Source organism: Macaca fascicularis, chromosome 5 (genome assembly GCF_037993035.2).
Source record: "Macaca fascicularis isolate 582-1 chromosome 5, T2T-MFA8v1.1".
NCBI lineage: Eukaryota > Metazoa > Chordata > Mammalia > Primates > Cercopithecidae > Macaca > Macaca fascicularis.
The window spans coordinates 189,596,085-189,616,939 of NC_088379.1; the positions used below are offsets into that span (position 1 = coordinate 189,596,085).

Sequence of the window (20,855 nt, forward strand, 5' to 3'; positions counted from 1 at the left end):
CAGAGGTCGCTGTCCAAACCCTATCCCACCGAGTCCTGACTGTGGTCACTGCCCTGGGCCCATCTCCTCACTCCGAGCATCAGGAGAAAGATTTGGGGTAACTTTGGGATCCCACACACAAACATGCAAGCGGCTCCACAGGGAGTTAGCTAGTCCCACCCCACTGCCTTGGGGCTTTTTCTTCCCAATTAAGTATAATAAATCTTAAACCCACTTAATCTTCATTAAAGTGATCTTATAGATCACCAATTGAATTTCCAAAAGACTTAAAAAGGAGAAACAGAGTGGATGCCCTGATTTTATAAATCTTATTGAAATATCAAGTCCAGCTGAGTACCTCTACACTTAAACCACTCCCTGCCCATCCCCTTATAAAGTTACCAGAGACAGAGTGAGACACAAAGCTTTTAAGTGTTAACCAGTAAAATGAGGACCATACCTCAACCATTCACATTGGTCACAAATATCATATATACCCCCCAAAATAAAGAGATCTCAAACACAACATGTCGAATTTGAACAGATAAATTTTTAGGATGCAGGGTCAAATATCGTATAGCAGTTTCTGTATTCATTAAACTACATCTATATTTAAGTCACATGAAGAACTAAATTACTTTAGAAATACTGTTTTAAATTCACATTTCATTAGGCCGGGCACAGTGGCTCACACCTGTAATCCCAGCACTTTGGGAGGCCAAGGCGGGAGGATCACAAGGTCAGGAGATCAAGGCCATCCTGGCTAACATGGTGAAACCCCGTTTCTACTAAAAATACAAAAAAAAAAATTAGCTGGGTGTGGTGGCGAGCGCCTGTAGTCCCAGCTACTAGGGAGGCTGAGGCAGGAGAACGGTATGAACCCGGGAAGCAGAGCTTGCAGTGAGCTGAGATGGTGCCACTGCACTCCAACCTGGGCAACAGAGTGAGACTCCGTCTCAAAAAAAAAAAAAAAATTCCCATTTCATTACTATGTTCTTTGAGTTCTTTGAACACGCGTCTTCAAATAGGGTTTGGGGCATCTCTACAGCCACTTTTTGAAGCATCGAACAGTTTTCTGCGGCATACGTTCACATTTTCCTCTTCCATTGAAATTGTTGAAGTTGAAGCAGTTTTTGAAGTCATATATGCGCTACTAGTGAAAAAATCCTCCCAAGTCACAAGAACACATTTGAATGATATTAGAACAGGAGAAATTTTGTCCTATGGGTCCACATTTATCTATCTAAACCTCATACTCTATTGCTTTTTAAATGGATTTTTAAATGTACTATTTACAGTAACAACCAACATTTGCTTTTGTAAGGTCAAACCCTAAGAAATAATTACCCAGCTAGCATTAAATTTGCCTTAGAAAAAGTCTACCTCAGCGAGCTGACCTGTACAAAGACCCATGACTAGGACTGGCAGAGATGGTTTCAGGACAATGTGCCTTCTCTCTCCCTGAGGCTGCTCCAAATACAGGGGCTGAGAGCACCTCATACTACAACAGCCTTGGTAAGACCTAAATAGGAAGACTGAAGGAGAATTTTGGGACACTTTCATCTTATATTGGGGCAGGTGAATTGTTTCATATTCAGATGGGGGTATAAACTGAGGAAAAACTTGCAGACCTCACTAATGAGGCTTGGAATTAAAAGACATAACATAAATGTCTACACACAATAGTGGATAACAAAGTAGCAGTAAGTGCAAAAGGAATTCTGACAGGGAGCATTCTCTCCCGGGGAGACTTGCATGGAGAAGGCACAGGTGAGCTGGTCCCAACGAATGAGCATCGTCTAGGAAAATGAGCTATCCTTCACGCTACAGGGACAGAGACGAGGCTACTAGAAGTGCCTCCGGACCCCAGGGCTCGCATTTTTGCACATTAATCTGGAACCAACAATAGGGCTCAAGCGGATAGGAGAGGGGAAGGAAGATGTTTGGGGAAATCGGCTTAGCTATGATTTTGTAAGGAGCCACTGTGCTTACGCACTTGGTGTGTGTCAGGCGCTGTGCTAAGCGACTGCGCACAGGACTAAATGCGTGCTCGTCACAGGCCTTACTGCACGGGGTTGTTACTGCCTTCAGCTCAAAGATCAGGAAACTATAGGAGTCAAATGTCCTGCCCTTGTTCCACACGAGAACAGGATGACTGCCTGGATCTGAAGTCAAAGCCCATGGACCTCAACAGCCAAGCACATCAGCCCAGGCATGCGTGGGTGTTCGAGTCTAGACAGAGGGCATAGGTGACACTGATAATGACCAGCCATGATGCACAAAGTTTTTTGGTTTTTTTTTTTTTTTTTTTTTGAGACGGAGTCTCACTCTGTCGCCCAGGCTGGAGTGCAGTGGCGCGGTCTCGGCTCACTGCAAGCTCCGCCTCCCCAGTTCACGCCATTCTCCTGCCTCAGCCTCCCGAGTAGCTGGGACTACAGGTACTCGCCACTACGCCCAGCTAATTTTTTTTTTTTTTTCTTGTATTTTTAGTAGAGACAGGGTTTCACTGTGTTAGCCAGGATGGTCTTGATCTCCTGACCTCATGATCTGCCCGCCTTGGCCTCCCAAAGTGCTGGGATTACAGGTGTGAGCCACCGCGCCCAGCTGCACAATGCTTTAAGAGCCCAGGATTCGAATCCAAATTTCCAACAACAGATGAATGGATCAACAAAATGTAGTCTATACAATGGAATATTACCCAACCTTTAAAAAGAAGGAAATTTGGATACACGCCATGACATGGATGAAGCAAAGGACAAATATTGCATGATCTCACTTCTAGGAGGTACCTAGAATCAGCAAATTTACAGAGACAGAAGGCAGCAGAGAGGTTACTGGGGGCTGGGCGGGGGGAGGAGGAATGAGCATTATTGCTTAACGGGTACAGAGTTTCAACTCGGGATGACGAAAAATTCTGGAACTAGATGGTGGTAATGGTTATACAACACTGTGAATGTACTTCAACCATTGTGTAACAGTATACTTAAAAGTGATCAGAATGACAAATTTTATGTTATATATAGTTTACCACAATAAAAACGTTTCATTATTTTTAAAAACTGCTTCAGTGGATACAAATGGAAAAAAGAGAAGTAATTTTGAGCCTGCGAATGAACGGCAAAACCCTGAAGAGACACTGGGAGGAGGAGACAGGAGGGCGATTTGTGAGCAACCCGCCCAACTCTCCAGGGTCCTCAGGGCCCTCCTTCACGTGTGAGGAGGCGGCGGTTCCACAATCACCCCGAAATCTTACACAATCCCCTCCTCTCTATGACAGGCAATCAGTCCTTCCTCTGAACTCCAGGACTTCTTTATCTGTAACCCCTGTGTGGTACTTAGGACCTCCTGTCTTACACTTACAGCGAGTGGTACTTAGTACCGACGTAGCTGCTCCTTCCTCTCCCCCGCCAGGGTCTCCTCCCATCTGTCTTTATACGCCCTTGGTGCTTAACACAGTCCCAAGCCCAGGACAGGTGCTTAACAAACATCTGCCAAGTCATGAATGACCCTGTGTGATTCTGACCATGTCACACCCTCTGTGATTGTGACCGTGTCTCTGCGGCAGGTCCCTGGAGGATATATTCATAAATCAGTGATTCTCCAAAAAGAAAGGGGGTATTGAAAGCATTTTCCAACTTCAGTCATCTCCTTCTACTCCCACCAGACTCCTATACAGCGTACCAGAAAGGATTAGAGAACATCTCCTGGCTGACTGGGGGACAAAGAAAACGGTGTGAGCCACTGATTTAAAGGGGACATAAGAATATTCTCTTGCTCTTATTTTGATCACGTTTTCTATTTCACTTACGTATAATGTCAGCCCAAGGCTGCCGTCAAATTGTTTCACTTACGTATAATGTCAGCCCAAGGCTGCCATCAACTCTAAGGGCAAGTGCCTTTAGAAGACACTGAGATACACTGAGATTTGGACAGACGACTGATGATTCATTTAAAACAAATCAAGGCTGCCCACAGGGAAGGGAAGAGATCAAATAAGTACTTTTCTTAGGTAAAACAGCAAATGGTCAGAAAGGCTTGAGCCCAGAGCCCCATACCAGGGCTGGACTCCAACTTCTGTGAGCTTTCTATGATAGAAAAGAGAATCTTCCAAACCAGGGAAACAGACAAGACTCAAGCACAAGATCCAGAGTCCCGTGCGAGGGCTCCAATGAGCAGAACGCTCCAGAAACACGGAGCTAGTGGGCAGCCATCTGCGACGTACGGAATGCTGACAACAGGACCTGCCCAACATTCTCCAGAGTAAAAAAAAAAAACAAAACATATAGCTCTCCTCCCTTCTCTCTTCACACACAGCGACAAATATCTGTCACGTACATCCACGTGAGAAAATGACGATTATAGTTAGGACACGCCCCGTGGAGATATCCAGGTCATGTACAGCCTTTGCGTGGGACAGCAGGGCTAAATTTTGGCAGTACCTATTTAAGAGGGCAAGTTTCCATTCAAAAAATGTCCTGAGGAGCAAGATTATTCCACTTGTCTTCCAATACTGATTGAATAAGGCTAAGCAACTGTTGTAGATACATCACAACGAGACAGAAGTTTACTGGTAAGAGCTAGAGAAGCCAGCAGACTTGGGCAGATAGCCTAAGTCAACAGCTTTGTGGCAGTGGATGGAGACAGAAAGATCTGCTTGTTAGGCTGACGCAACCATTCTGCAAAGAGCAAGACAGATAAGGCTTGTGTAGATTAAACTTCTTACCCATGAACTGGATCAATACAGCACGTTATTTCAGTGGACGTTCAGCACAGGAAGAGTCAGAATTGTGTCTGTATGACTGCATGTTGAAGAACACGGCAGTAGGTTCTAAGGGTACTAGGCAAGACAAGCACGGCCTGTTATTACAAAAGCTAAAGAAGGAAATAAATGGCTTTTTGCCACTGAAAGAATCCAGAAGACTCTTCACCTGACTGGACTCAGCTGAACCACAAAGTCAGCCCTGAAGCAAGGGACCATACCAGGAGGAGGGAGGACAACTTCACAGCAGAGAGGATCAAATGTCCTTTCACAACAGCCAGAGCTGGCCCCGAGCCCCAAGCTAGGCAGGCACTCTCCTCCTCCGAGGGCCAGGGATGGAGAGGAAGCTCCACTTGTTTGAGAAACTGCTCGCAGAGAAGGTACCTACATCCTCGGGTCCTCTCAGGCGCTTTGCCCAAAGTCAGGATCTTCCCATCTTCCCGTGGTGACTATGGAAATAAACAGAATATGAACATGGAAAGAATCCTAGACCAAATGCAAGAAGATCACATTCTAGGTACTGGCTGTGCCTCCGATCAGCTGCAAAATCTTGAGCCAGCTCCTCTATCGGTGCCGGCTTCAGGGAGAATAAAGAAGAGAGTGGGAACAGAGGAGAGCTACGCCTCGTTCCATCACGAACACCATGGTAGCTTCTCCAAGACTATGTAAGAGAAGGGAAAAGACGGCCAGGCAATCCCGGCGTACAGGAGTAAACAATGAAGTTTCCACCTATACCCAAAAGCCCCAGGGAACAGTGATGTGTGAACAAAAGAGTCAATGATAAAACCCTCAATTCTATGTGGCGAGTCTATGGATGCTTTTACTACTGTTGTTGTTCTTTGTATGTTGCTGTATTTTTTCCAATTTTTTACTGTGGTAAAATTAATACAATATAAAACTTGCCATCCTAACTATTAGCTGTATTTTTAAAGTTTCTCAAGATAAAGAAGCTATAAGTGAGTCAGGTCAGTTAATGTCCTCTTGTATTTATGTATTTCCCACCTGCTCCACAAAGGATTTAGGGTAGTGACCTGTCCTTAGAACAGAATGACAGATAGGATATAAACCCTTCCTGGAAAATACGTAGCTATGCTTTGCATCGTCTGCCTGCGCTGGACCCAGCTCAGCTGCTGACCTGCTATGTGAGCCACTTCCACTTAAGTGCCTCTTTGAAAAAGGGGTCACACCACAAAAAAGAAGCAACACTCTGAACGTTACAGGGGGATGAGGAACTCTCCTTAGTCCCTGACAAACAGAAAGCTTGAGGATAAAGCACTTACAAGGTTTTCTTTGCCTTCAGCAAGTTTAGGATATCAATGAAGATAAACACACCTGCAAGAGTTAACAGAGCCACCGAAGACAGATCTGATAACCACGGCAGGTAGAGCCCTGGTGCTCCAGGAATCTAGAGGAGGGAGAAAACAGTACGCATGCACCAGGCATCTGAGGGAGGGCTGTCCAGAGAGCTGAAGGTGGAACCAGGCCAAGTCTGAACAGGCAGAGACAGGAGGGGGTGGAGAACAGCAACAGCCAGACAGTGCTGTGAGCAAAGAGGCAGGGAGGAGGCCCTGCAGGAGCAGCAGGTGGGCTGGGGACTCACAGCAACATTGTAAAGCAACTGCCAGGAGCCTCTGCCTCTCTCTCCCATGACAGCATTCTTGTCAACCGGCTGAGTAAGAAACAGCTGGCTGCAGGAGGCTCGCCCTCGCCCAGTGGGTGTTTAGTTCATAAAGCCCTCCTGTCCCCGCCAGGACCCAGGCCTGGAGTGGGAGACTGGGAGGAGCAAGACTCAGTCCTTGTCTTCAAGGAGTCCACACCACCCCACGGCTCGCAGAGGTCACAGCTATCACATATCAGTGACCTGGATAAGAAGGCTAAAGAGGGCACAGGTTGGGTAGAGTTACTTACACCTCTTAAAATACATCAAGGTTTCAGAGACTGATAACCACAGAAATGGCTTAGCAGGACATGGGTGAGAAGACAGAACACAAAGACCTCTCTGCCCTGGGAGAGGAAGACCAGCCTCTCAAGAGTTTGGAGAAATCCACTTGAGTTTTTACACATTTCAACAGGTACCTGCTGTGACTTTAAAAAGCAGAGATGAGGCCAAGTTTACAGGCTCATGCCTGTAATCCCAGCACTTTGGGAAGCAGAGGTGGGTGGATCATCTGAGGTCAAGAGTTCGAAACCAGCATGGCTGACATGGCGAAATTAGCCGGGCGTGATGGCAGGCGCCTGTAGTCCCAGCTACTCGGAGGCTGAGGCAGGAGAATCGATTGAACCTGGGAAGCGGGGGTGGCACTTAGCCAAGATGGCGCCACTGCACTCCAGCCTGGGCGACAGAGACTCCGTCAAAAAGAGAAAAAAAAAAAGCAGAGATGAATGGAATCTACAAGATAATCATAGGTTGTGGGTTCCCAGGACTGGACACAGCCTGCAAAAAACATGGGACCCTGTTCTGACCTCTAAATTGTGCCTGTTACGCGGAAGACCTCAGTGGTGTCACAGGAAGCAACAAGTGAAATAGAGAAAAGGTTAACCAGGATTTAGCCCATCGTATGGGGAAGGAGAAGAAAGGTACGGGTGACAACCACGAGACAGGAGCTAAAATTACACAAAGAGCTCAGGTAACTATAAAAAGAGGCGACTGGCCCTGGGGAAGCCAAAATCAAAACAAACCTAACAAGTTGCAGAAGATTATAGAACAATGACCAGTGTTTAAAAGACAGAAAGAAAAAGAGACTGTACAGTTCGGCCATTACCTGCTCGGAATGGGTGATACTAGTTTGGGGTCTCTATACTCCCTTTATGTTTCACTTAAAATGTATTATGACAATTCAAATATATTCAAAAGTAGACATAGTAGTATAATAAAACTGTATTTTATGTACCCATGACTCCAACTTCAGTTCCAGTAATGATCAACATTTTGCTACTACTGTTTCATTATACCCACTTCTTAAAAAATTATTTTAAGTTACATCCCAACACCCTGTCTCTCAGGTGACACTTCTGAGGCCTCCATGGCTCTATGGTTCCACCGCATGGGGGTATGATGTGTAGGACAGTAAAACTGACTGGCACGTAGGCTGCATCTCGCCAACTGCCCAACGGTTTAAACAAAAGGAGCCAACCTGAATATTGACTTGAAGCATCCAACTCAGCACAATACTTAATTATCATGCAATAGAAAGGCTCATATATTCAATTTGCAAATATTGAGGATATGCAAAGTCAGCTCCAGCCTCAGGGGATATGATAGTAAACAAAAGAGAAAAAAATAAAACCCCGATCCCAATGAGGCTTCCACATTGCTAAGCTCTGCGATCGAAGACAAAACATACTCTGGAGTTAACCCGACTCTCCTGAAGTCACAGGCCTATTTGACAAGAATCACAACCCAGCCAGAGAGCAGTTTCTATTCCCCTTTAACTGACAAATTCTTTCCTTTTGAAAAAATGGCATTCAGAGGTCTCCCATGATACTGGTGCTAGAGAAGGAGTTAACTTTCTGGTTCTCTAAACTTCTGATGATGTACCCTAATAAATACATGCACCCCTCACATGTAAATGCTTTTATCTATAAACTATATACATGGACATTCTGCAAATATGTTCTGAACATTAGAAAACACACAAATATGAATTTAAAAGATGGCCAAAAAATAACTATCCATAGAAGTTCTAATGTTTCTATTCTATCTACACCCTAATGGATGGGCTAGCCAGCCTCTATGGGGCACATACCCCACTCGAGACAGTCCTTCAATCTCCTGAGCAGCCCTACAGCCGCTCTGGTGTCTTGCCTGGCTAGTGTCTCCATCTGTTCCCCACCATGGGCAACAATGAATGAAGCTGCTAATGGAAGCACCTTGAAAGGCGTGCCACGCCTGGGAGGCAGAGGGACAGTGTCTGCGAAAGCCTGTAAAAAGGGACTGTCACATCAAGGAGGGAGGCAAAGACACTCAGCATCACCCAGTGATGGAGAGAAGCATGCCAGAGAGGGCAAGACGCTGCTGGTGACTGTCACTTGGCCTGCGAGAGAGGGTTAGTGCTGAGCCCGCCTTTGTGGAGGACAGAGACTTGAGGCTGAGACCCATGCCAGGCTCCAGGACTGGCCTCCTCTGAAGGTCTGTCCTGGAAACCCTGAAGCTTCAGCCCTGACCCCAAGGACAAGGATCTTCACCCTGCCTGAACTCCAGGGAGGTCTTGGCATCAGCAAAATTTGCCTCTGACTCACGTCAGAAGAGAAAAGCACAGACTGGCTGTCTTCAGAGTCTAACGTGAGAGTCTGGACTGCTCAGCCACCCCCTCGAGAACTCAGTTCCGTCCACTGTGAGGTGCCTGGCTGGGACGCTTGACAGACAAGGCCCCCGCCAGCTACCCATCCTGGGATGCCTCAGAAACTTGCCTAAGGCACAATGTAGGTAATTGTCCACCTATTACCTGTTCCTTGAAGGAACAATGAGCCATTTGACCATTTCACTAGTGGCACAGAAACAAGGGGCAATTTGAACGCAAGAATACCAGGTAAAGGAAGACTACAGTAGAGTTATGTAACATTAGCTGGGACTCAACACCAATCTCCTCCCCTCCCACACCCTGCAAAGACCACAGCCACCTGCTTCTCCACCACAACTCAAACTACACGGAAAGAAACACCTCAGACGTACTCTGAAACACAAACTTCACCCAGTGAAAGCACAGACTTAGGTCTAGAGACTTTCAGTGCCTTGATCTTAGCTATAAGATCTAAGTTTTGCACAGGATCAGAATAGACAAACCTGGAACATGACAATGTATACTCTTGTTAGGGACCACCTTCTATGGGACATCTGACCATTGGAACCTGCCCTACACTCAATCCATCATCAGATAATCATACCTGCTTACTAGTGGTAAGGCCCTGTATTAAATGCTGCTGAAAACACAGAAATGACAGTGACTAGGTCTCCCATGTGCCCAGAGCTTAGAGTGTGGCTGGGGTGCCGGTCTGTGAAAGCCAGATATGTGCTCATGAAAAGATGCACGTGGGACAGAGGCTGGGATGCTCGTCAAAATATTTAATACCCAGTATAGCCAGGCACCAACCAGTCAGGAAAGACACAGGCCAGGGCACCAGAACAGGGCTCCGAAGTTCCTCTGCTGCCCCATGTATGAACCCTTTAGTTTCCATATTAAGGGTGGGGCACTAGGGTAGCAGCTGTTCTCTAGCCAGGATGGGAGCGTTTCGATATTTTAACCACTAGCGTGGTCGCTGGTGCCTCCCCAGCTGAACGACAGTGAGCGCAGCTGAGGAAGGGGAGAGTCACTCCAGGAAAAGTGTCTCTGAGGAGCAGGGCTCCGTGGGACAAGGAATGGCATTCCAAACAGGCCGAGGTGGGCATTGTACCATTTAGATGTACTTTTATTTTTGAAGACAGATTCTCACTCTATACCCCAGGCTGGAGTGCAGTGGCGCTATCTCAGCTTACTGCAACCTCCACCTCCGAGGCTCAAGAGGTTCTCCTGCCTCAGCCTCCTGAGCAGTTGGGATTACAGGTGCCTGCCACCACACCCGGTTAATTTTTTTATTTTTAGTAGAGACAGGGTTTCACCATGTTGTCCAGGCTGGTCTCAAACTCCTGACCTCAGGTGATCAGCCTGCCTTGGCCTCCCAAAGTGCTAGGATTACAGGCGTGAGCCACCACACCCAGCCTAGATGTACTCAACACAAACTTTATCCCAGCAAAAACACAGGCTTGAGTCTAGAGACTTTTAGGGTCTCGAATCTTAGCTGTAAGATCAAAGACACCATCGGACCAGGACATAGGAAGGTCAGTCGGGCAGATGACAGCACCCAGGTACAGTGTCTTGGGTACACAGACCCATTAACCCCGTGCCACCAGAGTCTGCTTTCTAGAAGCCTCAGGATGTGGTGGTTTGGAGAAGCGTGGAGACAGCAGGTAAGAACCAAGCTGCAGAAGCCCTGACAGGTAAGGTAAACAAACACCCGGGGCCTTACAGAGGGGGGCCTGGAAGGCTTCCGCTCAGGAGGGATTTGATCAGAGCCGTGATTTAGAAAAAGCAACCATTCCCCTCTGCACCCTGCCCCCCCTTCTAACAAAGGCCTTCACTGTTTAAACTGGAGGTGACAATTCTGGACCAGGATGGCAATACTGAGAAGGCAAGGAGAAAATGCATGTGCGTTGGGCAATACTGCAGAGAGTAGGTCAGAATAAGCAGAACTGCTGGCTGACTGGACTTCAGGGCAGAAATCAAGGGCAACACCAAGGTCCAGCCATTCTTTGAACAGGCACAGGATCCAGGAACAAACTCCACATGCGTGTATGGCCAGAGGGGCAGGCAGGTTTTGTCACCTTGGCCAAGTCACCCCCCTCCGAGCCCTGCAGTCACTGCACGGGTGCAATGAATAAGGTGGCTTATCTCAGTGTTGCTCTGAAGTCCCTCACAGGTGGCAAAGGGAGACAGAGGAAGCCCTTCAACCACCGCAGCCCTGCTTTTATGTATTTCATCTCTCAGGGTTCTGCCTAAAATCTCACTGGGAAAAAGAGATCCACAACCACTAGGCGATGCTGCTGTGCCTTCATACCCCGAGAAGTCCCAATTTTATTCTCGTCTGTTCAAAGTGTTGAATATGATCTAGAATGCGCTGAGAGATCAAAGTACCCCACGACACAGAGCAGAAAGCAAACCTATGGGTGCAGTGAGGCCAGTCTCCTACATTAGCGGACGCTGCTCCACCACTGCTCGGCCTGAGTCCTGTTCCCAGCTGAAATGTGCTCTCTTCCTCCAGCACACTGCATGCATTCACTGTGCGCCTCAATTGTTCTCCAGCCTTACAAGACCAATGTCCAGGGCAGGCAAAGCCTTTTATTTTTTAATTCTCTAGAAAGTCACAGCTACATAGCAAGTGATCTTACCACTCCCTGAGCCAAGCTGAATCAAAATGTGTGGTCTCTTTCAGCACTCTAGTGGTATAAAGAGATAATTCAAGGCAGACTATAAATGAGATGGGGGTAAAATCAAGGAGCAGCGACACCGAAGGAGACTCAGCTCTGTCCTTCCTGTCTTACTGCCAGGTGTATAGCCTGGAACTTTCTTCCCTTTTTTTTTTTGAGACGGGAGGCTCACTCTGTCGCCCAGGCTGGAGTGCTGTGGCGCAATCTGGGCTCACTGCAGCCTCCGCCTCCTGGGTTCATGCAGTTCTCCTGCCTCAACCTCCTGAGTAGCTGAGACTACAGGCACGCGCCACCACGCCTGGTTAATTTTTGTTATTTTTAGTAGAGACGGGGTTTCACCATATTGGTCAGGTTGATCCACCCGCCTGGGCCTCCCAAAATGCTGGGATTACAGACGTGAGCCACCGCGCCTGGCCTAACCTGGAACTTTTTAGGCCCTCCTGGACTGAGAAACTTCTAGCTCTGGAGGGGCAGTAGAGTCAAGCAATTAGGAGCACAGACCCTGAAGCCAGACTGCCTAGGTTCAAATTCTGGTTTGAGCAACTTTATCTTTGCACCTGTTCCTTTATCTTGCGTACAGTAAGGCTAGCAGCAGGACTTACCTTACGGGGTTGCTGGGGGTACTAATGAGTTAACCCATCAGAAGCTTAGCAGCACCTGGCTCTGTCTGCTGCTATGGTCACTGCTTCGTTCCTAAACCTGGCTGTGTCCAGGCTGTGGCCACCACCTCGGTCAGCTACCACAGCCCTGCTTCGTGGCGGACACCTGGGCCCAGAAGGAGAAACTAGCTCCGGAAGCACTTTCTCATGACTCTGCTTAATAAAGGAATAAATAGTATTCAGAGTATTTCAGTCCTTCTAAGATGGACATTTCTCCCACAACAAACCTAAGGGGAAAGTGCCCATTTCTATAGCAGCCAAAGCTGTGCTAATGGACAGAGCCTACATTTATCAGAAGTCCCCTCCAGAATGAGGAAATGGTCTACAGGCAGGCCCCGTTTCCTCCTCTGATGCCCTAACTTCTTTCCATTTCTCTTTCCAAACCATGAAATCCCTATTTCAACCGCTTTTGACTGGAACACATGAACCCAAAAGTCCATCAAGCCTATTCATTAGTAAAAACACTTTTCAAATTATTGTTAATTTCAAGAGTTTTAAAGCAGAACATGCCCTATTTTTTAAAGACCTATTTAAACATATAACAAAGGTGGGTAAACTGTTCTGAAAAATATCCAGCAATAGGGGAGAAGCAACTAAATTATGGTCCATACAGCAAATAATGCAGTTGTCTTCAGAACTTAGTTTTTGAAGAATATGTAACGACGTGGAAAAAAGCCCACAATATAACTTAGGTGATTAAATTGTCAAAATTTTAATCTTTAATTAACAATATATGCTTAAAATTTGTTTATTGTATAGGGAAAAAAGACCGGAAGGAAATACAACAAAATGTTAATAGTATTTAATCTCTGGAAGAGCTTCATTTTTCCTATTTCCCAAATTTTTTCCAATAAGCGTTCATGACTCTTGAAATATGAAAAATGAATATAGCTTTTCTGTGGTAAGTGGTTTTGGTTTAGATATTAGACAGCTTTCAGAATTTTATTTAAACTTGAAGACCAGCAAATATTTCATAAAGAGAATCAGCCCAGGCACCTATAATGGAACCACCAGTTTTGAGATTTTATGTTATTGTTTTTACCTTTTTTCTCTAGAGATGGGGTCTTGCTGTGTTGCCCAGGCTGGTCTTGAACTCCTGGCCTCAAGCAACAAGCTATTTGCCTCCAGATGATCATATCCTTCTAAGGCTGGCAGCAAAGGGTAGCGGGGCCCTTACTCACCTCCACTTAAGTTTTTGTCCAAGGGTGACACCCTTGAAGCCAGCCACACTTCAAGGAGTCTCCAGTATTTCACCCACCCCTCTAGATTCCTCAAAGGTCATAAGTGAATGAATACTGTGTTGTTTCTAACACAGTCAAGAAAGTGAAAGTGGGCTGGATGCAGTGGCTCACGCCTGTAGTCCTAGCACTTTGGGGAGGCCAAGGAGGGCAAATCGCTTGAGCCCAGGAGTTCGAGACAAGCCTGGACAATACGGTAAAACCGCTTCACCACCACCCCAACAAAAAAAACAATTATTTGGGCATGGTGGTGTGCGCCTGTACTCTAAGCTACTGGAGAGGCTGAGGTGGGAAGATCAACTGAGCCCAGGGAGGTGGAGGCTGCAGTGAGCCATGATTGTGCCTGTACTCCAACCTGGGCGACAGAGTGAGACCTTATCTGGGAGAAAAGAAAAAAAAAGAAAGCGAAAATGTCATGATGTAGAAAATGAACATCACTCAGATTATGTCATAGTTTTCTCTTCTTGCCGTTATATACAACCCAAGGCTTGCCACAAACTGAAATTTCTTATGCATTGACATTCAGCATTTGATGTAAAATGACAATCTTAGAGTTGCTGCCACAAACCCTGGTAAAACTGCCCCTGCCTTCTCTAGTTCACTAAGTTCAGCTACTCCTTCAGGGCTTGTGCTCCTTTAAAACTTTTCAGAAGCCCCTTGAAGTACCAGCATGTTGAAACTCAAACTCAACTCTCTGCAGCTTCAGATCAGCGCTGGCCACTGAGAATTCTTCTCCAGGCCCCAGTGTCGAAGGCACTTTTGACCGTCATGCGTTTGTCTGACTACCAAGCTGGACTGCCAGCCTTCACTAAGAGCTCCAGCACCTTTATCTACCTCCTGTCAGACCACTGCCTGTCAGACACTGAGGCCTAAAAAGGCTTTAGGATACCAACAGCTTTGAGCTGCCTTAAAGGAAATTCTTCTCTATTTTGTAGTACAGGAGTCTCATGCATTGCATCATCCAAACAAGACTGTCCACAAAACATTACTAATGGATTCTAATTTAACAGAGTTCGGTTATGAGAGACAGTAAACACAAATGGGCACGTTTTAAATGGCAAACTTACACAATAAATTCAATTGATCTTAAAAATGAAACATTCCTCTAAGGTTACTGACTATAAATATCTACAAATTACTATTCCTACAGTCTTGCTATTTCCAGAAAAGTGAAACTGGAAGGGAGAGAGGAGGAGAAATACCCAGCTCTAATGACAAGACAACCTCATCTTTTCTCAAAAGCCTCCCCAAACACACAACCATTTTCCACAAAACAGTTACATCAAAAAAGATGTAGCAAGACCTAGACATTAAGCATGCTAGAAGGCAGGGACAGTTTTACCAGTGTTTGTGGCAGCAACTCTGAGATAGTCATTTTACATCAAATGCCGAACGTCAATGCATAAGAAATTTGAGTTTGTGGTAAGCCCTGGGTTATACATAATGCCAAGAAGAGAAAACTATCACATAATCTGAATTATATTCACTTTTCTGCATACACCACAGCATGCTGGTACACTTCCAGTTAGCCTAAACTTCACCCAAAAGTAGAGGTGGCTATGAAAACTCTACCTGTATGGTATAAACAGACACCTGTCCCTACATGCGTGAGTCACATGTATCTACCTCCCAAATACCAAAAACTTAACAGCTCAGATTTCTTTTTGGTCAGGCTGCCTGCAATAATACTAAAAATACTGCAAAAATAGGAACAACAGAGACAGGAAGGAAATATGTCAAAATGCTTAAAATTGTGGGGGAAGGGTATTTTTTTTTTTGTCTTTGGACAGAGTCCTGCTCTGTCCCCAGTCTGGAGCGCAGTGGCGGGATCTTAGCTCATCACAACTTCTGCCTCCCGAATTCAAGCGATTCTTCTGCCTCAGCCTCCCGAGTAGCTGGGATTACAGGCGCGTGCCACCACGCCTGGCTAATCATTTATATTTTTAGTAGAGATAGGGTTTCTCCATGTTGGTCAGGCTGGTCTCGAACTCCTGACCTCAAGTGATCTGCCCGCCTTGGCCTCCCAAAGTGCTGGGATTACAGTGAGCCACCGCACCCGTCTGGGTAATTTTTTTTTTCAAGTATTCTGTTTACAGTAAATTCAGAAAACGAAGTCTTTAATATGTCTATTATTTTAAAGTGAAGAGGTATAAGGTGTGCTGCTAACAAGTTTATTTTTCTAGTCACAGTATTTGGACTCATGAAATATTTTAGTCTAATGCAGTTTGTTCACAAACTGGAAGGGAGAGAGGAGGAGAAATACCCAGCTCTAACGACAAGACAACCTTATCTTTTCTCAAAAGCCTCCCCAAACACACAACCATTTTCCACAAAACAGTTACATCAAAAAAGATATAGCAAGACGTAGACATGAAGCATGCTAGAAGGTAGGGACAGTTTTACCAGTGTTTGTGGCAGCAACTCTGAGATAGTCTGAGGGGGCCTCAGACTAGGTAGGTGTTTTCCGAGTTGAGTCAGAACAAGAAAGTAAGTCTCCCAAGACCCGGTCCTTTTCCACTATATGGCACTGCACTGTCTAGCTCCAACCTGATGGCGAGCAATGGTTCCTTAAACAGCTCCATCTTCTCAAGCCTACGCAGCACACACCTACAACTCAAACTTTACGTTTTAGCCAACCTAACCTTCCCACATGCACTTGAAAAAAAAAAAAAAAAAGAATCAACCAGAAGTTTTTGATTTTTTTGCTGGCATGAGGCCAATAACTGTTTTCCATGGGACAATCACAGGTTAAATTGTGAAATGTGTGGCAGAACCTGCAAGATTTAACCAGTTTCTCTCAAAGCTAATCAAAAGTCAAGAAATAATAAAAGGCAGGGAGGGCAGTGAGAGTCGCGGGACTTCAGATACTCCTGCACCAAGAAGCTTAAAAGTCTTAGCCAGGGCACTAGAGGACGCTTTTAGAATGGTCACTCTTAACTACGCTCCATAACCTTGAAATTGGACGGTATGGGGAAGAGGTTTCCACACTCTCACACGCACTGACTGGGGGAACGCCTGTCCCCAGACTCGAATCCACGTGTCCATTCAAGTCATCTACCGCCACTCTCTGTCTACGCTGCCAGGTGACAGACGTTATCTTTGCTTCTCAATTTCAAAAAATGCCAGCACGCCTTAGATCAATGCTCCACGGTCAAGTGCAGGGGCCACGGGCACTCCTCTGGAGACACTGCGAGAATGTCGGCAACTGGCAGCGGCCTCTGAGCTGCCTGTGGGCCTCGTGCCGGCGCGCGGCGTGGGGCCGGCATCTCAGCGGGCGCGGGTGCAGTCCCGCCCCACGCGCGGTCCGAACGCCCGCGAACCCGGTCTCTGGGGCAGGCAGGGGCCGCGGCCGAGAGAAACGTCAGCGGTCTGGCGGGGCCACCTCCTCCCAACCGAAGCGCGGCGTCCGGCCGCTCCGCCGGGCCGGTCCCCGCCGCCGCACACACAGGGGTCGGTACCGCGCGCATCCCCCGCCGCGCACAAGCCCCGCGCCCGCGCCGCCCGCGGCTCAGACACAGGAAGCCGCGGCGGCACGGGCGCCCTGGAGGCCTCCGGCTGCCGAGGGAAGCGGGGCCGCGGCAGGAGGCCGGAAAGGCGGCGCGGCCCCACGAGCCTGAGGCGGCTCACGCGCCTCCGCGGCGGCCGCTGCTCCGGGCTCGGCCCTGAAGGGCAACCTCAGCCCGCGCCTCGGCCGGGGCCCAGGCACCGCCGCAGGAGCAGGCGCGGCTCCGCACGGCGGGCGCACTCACCTCCTCCGTGGACCGGCCGCTCCGCCGCCGGCTGTCACCGCAGCCCACTCCCTGCCCCGCGCCGGCTCTGGATGCTATTTAAGGCGCCGCTGGCGCCGCCGCCTCTGCCTGCTAGTTGCGCCCCCGCCACCGCCGCGGTTGAGCCAGGATGCTGCTGGTGCGCTCGCCGCGCCGGCCCCGCCCTCCCGCGGCCCCGCCCCCCAGCGGCCCCGCCCCATCCGCAGGCCCCCGCCCCCCGCAGGCCCCGCCCCGCCGCGCGTCGGCCGCCCTCCAGTCTGGGTGCGCGTGGCTGGCGGATGGCCGGCGGGGGAGAGGCGGCGGCGGGCGAACGCAGCTGGAGTGGCCCGGACTGCCTGGGATTTCATAATGAATCTGAGGAAGGACAAAGGGTACATTGGACCGCCTCACCTCAGAGGCCCCGCGGACCCTGGGCCCTGCGATGCCCGAGGGGCGGGCGGCGCCCTCCGGATCCTGCACCCTCAGCCCGTGCCCCACTGGCCTCCTGGCAGGCCGGGCTTCTGCTGCGAGGGCCCTGGCGGCAAGGGCCTTCCTCTCCGTTTTTGCTTGACACCGACTTGCGCGGCCGCTTTGAGCCCTTTTTCACCGCGGCCCCACAGGGCTTCGCCACGCTGCCTGGCCGGAAGACCTTTTCTGTCTGGTGTCTGCAGAGCCTGAGGTGGGCAGCGCCTGCAGCTCACACCAGTGCAGGGGAGCTGAGGGACGACTGCGCGCTGCACCAGGGCGGCCACCTGCTGTGCGGTTCTCAGGGCTTCCGCGTCCCTGCCATGCCCGTCTGGGGGCTTCAGAAGCCAACACGATGGTTTTCGGGCTCACATTCCAAAGGCTACTCTTCCTTGTAGCACCTGGGACCGACCAGGAACCTCAACTTCTAACAACAGTGGTCCCGGTTACCGTGGGGTTTGCGCCCAGCGTTGGCTGGCGGGCCGTTTGAAGAATGATTGTTGTCATAAAGGCCTTTGATAATAACAGATACTGTTTACCCAGTGCTTGATGCGAGGCACTGCTACAAACATTGCATACACATTATTCTATTTAATCTTCATAATCCGGTGGGGTAGGTGCTGTCATTACTGTCCTTTCACCAAAGAGGAAGCGGGGCACAGAGGTTGAATGCTAGTGAGGGCAGTACCACACTTGGCACTTAGGTCGCCCCCAGAGTGTGGGCACAACCACCACAGGACTATGCCTGGGCTGCAGGCCGGGGAAACTGACCATGGGTTCGCCCCAGGCCTCAGGCACCCTGCAGTTCACTCCCACAAATATCTGAAGGACTTTCCCTGGGTCTCTCCCACAATGTGCTGGGCGCAGCGGTGCAGTGGGGTGAGGGCAACGCACACACCAGCAACCTCTCTGGCAGCTCAGTTCTTCTAGATCTAGAAAAAATGGACTCCACGTTCGTTTTCACTGCTTCCCACTTGGCTAATCCCTGGTTTTTCTGTCCAGATCTCGCCTCCCCACCCATGATTTTGTCATCTTTGCCTCTCCTTTTTCATCTTACTTCTGCAACCAGTCCCTCAGCCCCAGAGCCTCCGCAGGCACCTCCCAAGTTCTGTGGTCTATTTTTTTCAAGGGCTGCTGGAACAAAGTACCACACACTAAGTGGCTTCAACAATCGAAATGGTATGGTCTTTCCTGGTTCTGGAGACTAGAAGTACAAAATCACGGCGAGGGCAGGGCTGGCTGCCTTTGAGGGTCATGAAGAGCATCTGTGCCAGGCCTCTCTGGCTTGCAGATGTCCATCTTCTCCCTATTTCTCCTCACACCATCTTCCCTGTGGTGTGTGTGTGTGCAAATTCCCCCTTTCTATAAGGACACCAGTCATACTGGACGAGGGCCCATCCTAATTGCCTCATTTTAACTTGATGACCTCTGTAATCAAGAGATAATCTCCAAGTAAGGTCCCATTCTAAGATACCTGAACAGCCAGGCACGGTGGCTCACACCTGTAATCCCAGCACTCTGCGAGGCCGAGGCAGGCAGATCAACTGAGGTCAGGAGCTCAAGACCAGCTTGGCCAACATGGTGAAACCCAGTCTCTATTAAAAATGCAAAAATTAGCGGGGTGTGCTGGCGCATACCTGTAGTCCCAGCTACTCAGGAGGCTGAGGCAGAAGAATTGTTTGAACCCAGGGAGGTGGAGGCTGCTGTGAGCCAGTCAAAATTGCGCCACTGCACTCCAGCCTGGGAGACAGAGCAAGACTGTCTCAAAACAAACAAACAAACAAACAACAACAACAACAACAAAAAAACCCTGAACATGTGAACTTGGGGAATGTGGAGGGGACAATTCAACCTGTAACAAGTCGGTCATCTCTGGTTGTCTCACCTTATCTCTTCTCCTCAAGACGCTTTACTCTTAAACCGGGTGCCTCTCTCTGGGCTCTAGCCCTTAATGCAGGTGATTTCCAACTCAAGGGTGGGAAAGGCACACAACCCAGAATCAGACCTGAGTTCGCACTCCTTCTGGCAAGAACTTCTATGTGACGTTGGGAAGCACCTTCATTCCTTAGAACCTAGATTTCTCCTCAGGATATAAGGGGGCTGGGCTAAATAATCCCTTAGGTCTCTTTCAGCACAAACACTTAAAAAAAAACAAAACTTTTTGAGTCTAATCACTCCAAAAAGTTTTACAATGTGCGGGGTTGTCTTGTGGCCTGGAGTAAAGACTTTGATGGGAAGCAGTATTGCATAGTGGTTAAGAACACAGGCTTTGGGGTCAGTGAATCTGCATCAAGCCTCATTGCATCCTCCTTAAATAAGGAATAATGCCTACCTCAGACAGGTGTCATAGGATTGACAACCATGCCCTTGGTGTTCTCATTAAATGAAGATTCCAGACTCTATATTTGGGAGTTTGTGACTTAGGTAAAAAAAAAAACAAGTTTTGTTTTGCTTTTTTTGAGATGGAGTCTCGCCCTATCACCCAGGCTGGAGTGCAGTGGCGCAATCTCAGCTCACTGCAAGCTCCGCCTCCCGGGTTCCCGCCATTCTCCTGCCTCAGCCTCCTGAGTAGCTGGGACTACAGGCGCCCGCCACCTCGCCCGGCTAGTTTTTTGTATTTTTAGTAAAGATGGGGTTTCACCGGGTTAGCCAGGATGGTCTCAATCTTCTGACCTCGTGATCCACCTGCCTCACCCTCCCAAAGTGCTGGGATTACAGATATGAGCCACCGTGCCTGGCCTTTTTTTTTTTTTTAAATGAAGGACATAAACTTTTTTTTTTTTTTTTTTTTTTAATTAGGCCAGGTGTGGTAGCTCACACCTGTAATCCTAGCACTCTGGGAGGCAAAAGCAGGAGGATTGCTTGAGTCCAGGAATTCAAGACCAGCCTAAGCAACATAGTGAGACCCTGTCTCTAAGAAAAAGTTTTTAAAAATTGTATCACAGTGATCACAATGACCACTATTCACATCATAATGGCTTTTCTTTTGGCTATTGATGCTGCAGTGTTTTTGTATACTGAAATATGTCAGTGGGACCAGCAACATTA

The 20,855-nt window shown here is 48.2% G+C and overlaps 1 protein-coding gene across 10 annotated transcripts in view; it reads right to left on the minus strand.

Annotated features, from left to right (window-relative positions):
• The window catches only part of ACSL1 (acyl-CoA synthetase long chain family member 1), an 80,072-nt gene extending 62,674 nt beyond the window's left edge, over nucleotides 1-17,398 (minus strand). For 3 of the 10 annotated variants that reach the window (XM_045393109.2, XM_045393108.2, XM_045393116.2), the window contains exon 1: nucleotides 17,346-17,398. The gene's annotated coding sequence lies outside the window, so the exon portion shown is untranslated. Of the gene's footprint in view, nucleotides 1-4,959; nucleotides 5,188-6,070; nucleotides 6,162-17,345 lie in introns of those variants that run through there. The other 7 variants (XM_074040817.1, XM_045393112.2, XM_074040819.1 and 4 more) reach the window with 4 other exon arrangements.
• Nucleotides 17,399-20,855: the final 3,457 nt, after the last annotated feature.